Genomic DNA, 7,798 nt, shown 5'->3' on the forward strand with positions numbered 1-7,798 from the left:
TACAGGTAAGCCTATAACAAGGCTTACCTGTAGGTAAGGAGAATATCTCCTAAACCTGCACGGTTTAGGAGATATTCCCCTCGCAATGCGCCGCGGCGCATGCGCAGGGGGGATCTACGGCGAAAGGACCGGCAGCCGCCGGACCTTGCCGAGTTTTAAATCTCCCGCGCGCACGTGCGGGAGTGACGTCATCGCCGCTCTAGCCAATCACAGCGCTGGAGTGGCGATACCCGGAAGACACGCCGAGGCAAGATGAAATCTCGCTCAGCGTGGACCAGGTAAGTGCTACACACCTCGTTCCGAGGTAAGTATTTCATAATAAGCTAATATGCAGTGCATATTAGCTCATTATGACTTTTGCCTTACAGGAGAAAAAAAAATAAAAAATTCATGCGGGTTTACAACAGCTTTAATAAATAGAAAAAAAACATTAATTTGTGTCCTTTTGTGGGTGGGCAAATACATGGCAAATAATGTTCAATGTAGAAAAATGTAAAATAATGCATTTGGGTGGCAAATATACAAATGCATTTTATACACTGGGAGGAGAACCTCTGGTGGAATCTAGGATGGAAAAGGACCTGGGGGGTCCTAGTAGACGATAGGAGCAGCAATGGCATGCGATGGCAAGCTGCTGCTAACAAAGCAAACAGAATATTGGCATGCATTACAAAGGGGATTAACTCCAGAGATAAAACGATAATTTTTCCGTTCTACAAGACTCTGGTCCGGCCGCTCCTGGAGTATCCTGTCCAGTTCTGGGCACCAGTCCTCAGGGCAACAAAGCTAATAAAGGGTCTGGGGGATATTAGTTATGAGGAAAGGTTGCAATCACTGAACTTATTCTCTCTGGAGAAGAGACGCTTGAGAGGGGGATATGATTTCAATTGCAGGTAAGTATAAAAAAAGTTATATTTATTTTTAAATCCGAAACTTTAATGTTACTTTCAACTCTAGTAGAAATAGTTATGAGATTTTGTATAAAATGTGTTGACATCCTTTTCCATTTTATTTATTTTCAGCTTCAACCCTTCGAGAGGGAAAATGTCTTTGTACAGCCTCTGTTATTCCACTGGAGAAATGATGGAACTTATAGAATATCAAGAAAAGTATTCTGCTACTCTTAATTATGTAAACTTTGTGCTAGCTACGGTGACCTGTGTCATAGGACTGATTGGCAATGCAACCGTCATCTTTTTCAACATATTTGTAATGAAGAAATATAAATCTAAAATCTGGTTCTTGAACCTGGCCATCACCGATTTTGTCTCTCTCCTCTTATTGCCTGTCCACGCTTCTGCTGTATTACAGGGTCAATGGCCCTTTGGAAAGCACATCTGTAAGCTGTTCTTCTTTGTTACCTCAATTAATATGTACGCTAACATTTTCACTATCGTAGCCCTAAGTCTTAGTCGGGTTCTATCTGTGGCAAAGCCAATGTTTCATCTGAAATTTATCTCGCAACGTGTTTCACGATGGACATGCATAATGATATGGATGATAACCATTTTTACCAGTCTTCCAGTGTTGGTTTTAAATGAGTTTAAATTTGGAAACAATATTTTAAATTGTGCTAAAGACAATGATGATGGGGCATTTGACCCTACATATAATTTGACTGAACCTCCAAGCTTAGAAAAAAAGGTTTCCCTAGAAGTGTACAACAAGTTCCACTACTTTTTCAAGGAATGTTCAGCTGAAGAATGCTGCGGTGATGAGAACACTCTCACTAAGTGGAATGACATGTTATTTTCAATACAGTGTTATAGTATTCCTCTCCTGGTGATTGCTTTTTTCATTCCATTCTGTGTTATAATATTTTCCAATATAACCATAGCTATACAAGCCCGAAAATCCCAGACTGTAAACACCCATAGGCTCTACCAAATAGTCATCACCATCATTATAGTGCACTTTGTCACATGCACACCGCTCATTATAAGTCAATTTATTGTTTTGACTGCTGTTAGAAATATGAATTTAATAGTCATGTTTAAAGTCATGACCTTCATCCCAATCCTCATTACCTTTACCTATGCCAACTGCTCCTTGAACCCCATAATGTACGTGCTAGTTGGCCGACAGGCAAGGGCCAGTTTCGCCGATTTCTTGAAGCGGAACTGAAGGATCAATACTCACCTGTCTAATAGTCCCTCTCCGGCACCTGTATATTCTTCTGAGTGCTGGTCTTCAGGTCTCTTCATTGATTGGTACAGGATAACATCACTCCTGCACATGTGCAGGAGACCTTCATTCCACCACCAGACAATCGCTCTAAGCTGAGCTGCACATTTACATCTCAGTTTGCAACACACAAGAAGACAGCAATCAGGCAGATAGAGGTACTATATTGCAGAACAGACATTGCATGTCTATTCTGCAATAAAAGCCTGTCTGCTCGCTGTTTGTTACAGCAGAACTTAAGTTCTGCTTTAGGCAGTAAAGGCATAAGAAGCAGCTAAAAGAATAGTCTTTAAGGCAAGCCCACCAAAAAATGATATTTAGTTCTAGATGGCAAAATCATCCATTGTTTGGATGAAACCCCTTGCCACATGATCATCAGGTGGATGAACATAACTCATTGCCAGAGACTGAGAGATATAAGAAGTTTTTGGTTGGTTCAACCCACATACATTTGCTTAAAGCTTTTGGGCACAAAAACTTACATTTTCTGTATATTTATCAATAACCATAGAGGATATAGTTCAAGTTTGCATGTACCCAATGCCCTAACAAACTTAGAGATTATGTTGTAAAAGTAGCAGTGATTTATACAATGTTCTCTACAAAGCCTGAGCTGAGCTTTTCGTGAGATCCAGCAGGTCCATTCACTATAGTGAAGAACTACTTGAAGAAACCTACAAGGGGCAGATGCTGGTCAAGTCAAATCAAGATCCAAGCCTGCCAACCTACACAAGAAGAGAGAGCACCAGTGACCAATCCTTATTACAGGAAACGGGACGCAATTTGCAGGAGAGGTTTCATGCTCGATAATGGAAAAAATACACTAAGAACACCATTAGGCCGGCTTACAGCTTTCAAATTAAATATTACTTTGTAATATACAAGATAGAAAAATGTTTTAATTTAGACCTTCTTTAGCTTATCTGAATGTGAAAGTGATCTAAATAAATCCACTCTCCTTTACTGTCTTGAGTCCTTCTGTTATATCTCATTGTTGTCTCAGTTACTGATTATCAACTTTTAAAGTGTCACAGTCGTCAGACTATTCAACAAAAATCTTCCTATAAGATTATATGTGCATTTAACATTTTATATAAATATTATTTACCTGTAAAAGCCTTCCTGTAGATATGTGTGTATGTAGACATACAAAACCCCTGAGACTGCTGCTGTGTGCCGCCATCTTGGATGTGATTTTCAGCTGCCCTAGCAGAGTCAGAGCTGTCACTCAAGTGGCACTTTATAGTATTCAGTAAACCAGTCCTTCCTCAATCCATAGGTATACCATAGTGTATTTATAATCTTCACAGAGTCCTTCACAACTCCACCAACTGTGAATAACACCTTCACCAAGGGGTACATAGAGCAGTTTACCTTTACCTTAAGTTTATAGGAGGTCAGACAGAGCTTCACATCAAGAGTCAATGGAAAATGGTAGATACTCTCTGTGCACTAAGGATCACACAATCACACTATATCTCCTCCAGCTCTTCTGTTCCTTATTAGTACTACTTTCTTTTTTTCAAATAACAATTTTTATTTATATAAGGTTGTTCACAGAGTGTAGTAAAATACAGACAGTACTAAACACAAATAACGGGATCAATGCCGACATGTAGCCAGGGGTATAAGTGCAAGTCCCGCCTGCAGTAACCGCAGAACAGGAGGAACCAATGGCCAAAAGGGCCTGGTGTCTATATCAGTAAACGTAGAGTAACCTGCTGCATTCTACAATTTAGTAGCGCATGTGACCACATAACAATAATCTACTACAAACATGGCGGCAGCTTTATGTCAGTGCTACGGGTCGAAGCTTTAAGGTGAGAGTCCATCTTGCATGCGGTGGTGGATTCCCTATTGGTGTTTCATCTTCACCTTCACTCCTTTTGGATTCATTTGTGTTATTCATACACTCTTATAAGGACTTTGTTTGGACACATGGACATTTATTATCACTGGCTCATATTTAAGCTTTCACTGCTTATTTCATTCAATATTTTTTTATATGTATTAGTATTCTTGTTTGCGCTGCACTTTTTCACTTTATTTAATGTATTTGACAGGAAATAAACAATTTATCCTAGATAAGGTATTAAGGTAAGTAAGCAACGTGTCAACATCCAAGTCCTTTACATGTTTCCAACAGTGTAATAGAAATTTAGCAAGTCTAGACGAGCAGAGTAGGAAGACGTAGGAGAGTTCAAGGGATTTTGGGAAGGTATAAGAGGAAGATCAGGCATGTAGGGCGATTGGTTGCGGTAGGAGGGTAGAAAAAGCAGGGGGAAAATGCTAAGGTGACCCCCCCAGTATAGTCCAGTATTAAATGAATGGCACCAACTTATGCCACTTTCTCTCAGTATTGTACAAGTGATTACAAGAGGGTGATACTAAGCCAGATTCAGATCCTTACCAAATGTATTAAAAAAAAAACATAGAATAACTTCAGTTCTAATATATATGAGATTTTGTATAAAATGTGCTGACATCCTCTTCCATTTTATTCATTTTCAGCTTCAACCTTTCGAGAAGGAAAATGTCTTTGTACAGCCCCTGTTATTCCACCGGAGAAATTATGGAACTTATGACATATCAAGAAAAGTATTTACCTGTTCTTAGTTATATCAACTTTGTGCTAGCTCTGGCAACCTGCGTCACAGGACTGATTGGCAATGCCATCGTCATCTTTTTCAACATATTTGTAATAAAGAAGCAGAAATCTAAAATCTGGTTCTTAAACCTGGCCATCACCGATTTTGTCTCCATCCTCTTATTGCCTCTGCACACCATTGCTATGTTACAAGGTCACTGGCCCTATGGAAACTACACCTGTAAGATGTTTCTCTTTGTTATTTGTGTTAATATGTATGCTAGCATCTTCATTCTTATAGCCTTAAATCTCAGTCGGGTTTTGTCGGTGGCAAAGCCAATATTTCATCGGAAGTTTATATCCCAACGTGTTTCACGATGGACTTGCATAATGATATGGATGATAACCATATTTATCAGTCTTCCAGTTGTAATTTTTGGTGGTGAGTTTAAACTGGGAGACTTAAGTTTTTGCAGTTTTATTGACGTTAAAGACTATGACAATGGGACATTTAATCCTACATATAATTTAACTGAACCTCTAAGCTTAGAAAAGAAGGTTCCCCAAGAAGTGTACAAAAGGTTCCGCAATTTTTGGAAGGAATGTTCACCTGAAGAATGCTGTGGGGATGAGAACACACTTGCTACTTGGAATGACATAATGTTTTCAATGCAGTGTTTATGTATTCCCCTTTTAGTAATTGGCTATTTCATTCCATTCTGTGTTATAATATTTTCCAATATAACTATAGCTTTACAGGCCCGAAAATCTCAGACTGTGAACACCCATCGGCTCTATCCAATAGTCATTACTGTCATCATAGTATACTTTGTCAGTTGGACACCGCTAATGGTAGGTGAAATCATTTATTTGGCTGCTGTTAGAAATATGAATTTAATAGTCATGTTTAAAATCATGACCTTTACGCCACTCCTGGTTACCATTGCCTATACCAATTGCTCACTGAACCCCATAATGTATGTGCTGGTTGGCAGACAAGTAAGAGTTGGCCTTGCAGATTTCTTAAAGCGGGGGTTCACCCTAAAAGCAAATTTTTAACATTAGAGCCAGCATACTAAGGACATTTACTTTCGGCAGGTCATTTTTTTTTTTCCCTCCGTACCTCCCTGGATATTCTGATTTTGTCCAGGGCTTCCGCGTTCTGATGACTCCGGGACAGGGAGTTCCTATCCCTGCCTCAGGGTTCCGATGACTGCGGGACTGGGCGTTCCTATCCTTCGGTTCGATGATTGACGGCTTGTGAAACAGGTGACCTGTCGCACAACGCGCATCACCAGATTTCCCGGAAATAGCCGAGCTGCGAGTCGGCACTATACGGCGCCTGCGGCCGCCGTGTAGAGCTGACTGCGCAGGTGCCGTATAGTGCCGACTCGCAGCTTGGCTATTTCCCGACATCTGGTGACGCGCGTTGTGCGACAGGTCACCTGTTTCACAAGCCGTCAATCATCGAACCGAAGGATAGGAACGCCCAGTCCCGCAGTCATCGGAACCCGGAAGCCCTGGACAAAAACAGAATATAAAAGGTATGTACGGAGAAAAAAAAAATTACCTGCCTAGAGTAAATGTCCTTAGTATGTTGGCTCTGCTAGATGTAATGTTAATTTTTTATTTTTTTTTGTTTTTTTTGGGGTGAACCCCCGCTTTAAGCAGCATAAGCTTTAAAAACAACTAAATGTATTTTTAAAGGGCAAGTCTAAAATGAACATTTAATTCTAGATGGAAAAATATTCCATTGTTTGAACAAGACCCCTTGTGAACCGAACTGCGGTTGGATGGTCAGATCTCAGTGTCAGAGACTGTGAGAGATATAAGAATTGTTTTATTGTTGGTTTAACCCAATAGCTATACGAGATATAAATCCACTTTGTGTGTACCAAATGCCCTTACAAACCCAGATAAGTAGCAGAGAGCAGAGCTTTTGGTGAGATCCAGCAGAAAACTGCAAGTGGCACCATACCAGTCAAGCCAAGTCAACATACAAGATGGCCAACCTACAGATGGAAAGAGAGAGAGAGCACCAGTGGCAAATCCTTATTACAGGAAACTCACGGAGTAAACATGCAGGAGTTGTTTCATGCTCAATAATGGAAACTATACACAAATTACTTCATTAACCTGGATTACAACTTTCAAATTAAATGTTACTTTGGGCTATAAAAGAAGTAAGAGATGTTGTGGCTTAAACCTTCTTTTTTTTTTTCACAAGAAATGGCTTAAACCTTCTTTAGTTTAACTGAATGTGAAAATTATGTAAATAAAACCACTTCTTCACTGTCTTGAGTCCTACTCATGTATTACATTGTTGTCTCAACTACTGATGTAGACTAGAGCACTAGACTAGAGCACTGTACTGCAAAATCATGAACCCATGGAGTCCAGCCATCACTTTTCATTCTCTTCCCTTTGTCCCCCCAGCAGTGGGTCCTTCTCACATATGAGTCTCTTCCAACCCAAGCCCTGGAGGGCTGCTCCACTCCTAGCTGCGGACCCGCTAAGAAATGGTTGGGGGTAGTTACATCCTTCTGCTTCTTCTCAATTGAGTACTTCATTGCAGTCTCATCAATTCAGCTCTGCAGAGGGCCCTCTCTCTCTCAGACACAGGTCATAAGCCTACATGGTGTTGGCCAGGGCTGACCTGGTCCCATACTCAAACTAACTGTCTCCACCCTAGGTGCGGACTGACCATTCAGGCACTCGGGTTTCATACCACTAGGGGGCCCCATCAGGGTTGCCAGCCTCAGTAATACCAGGAACAGTATGTAAAAATCTGTGTTTTTTTTTAAATCCCAAGATTATAGCTGCCCCACCTCTCCAGTACCTTTTCAGTGTGTGTATTTGTATTCTGTGTATATGTATACTGTGTGTGTATATTGTGTGTGTGCATATTCTGTGTATGTATACTCAGTGGCGTTGCGTGTATAGAGGGCGCCGGAGCGTCGCCCCCTCTGGCTCCCGCACACGCCGCTGACACAATATACATAGATTCATGCATTGCATTGCATGAAT

This window comes from Rana temporaria, chromosome 6, assembly GCF_905171775.1.
Source record: "Rana temporaria chromosome 6, aRanTem1.1, whole genome shotgun sequence".
NCBI classification, from domain to species: Eukaryota; Metazoa; Chordata; class Amphibia; order Anura; family Ranidae; genus Rana; species Rana temporaria.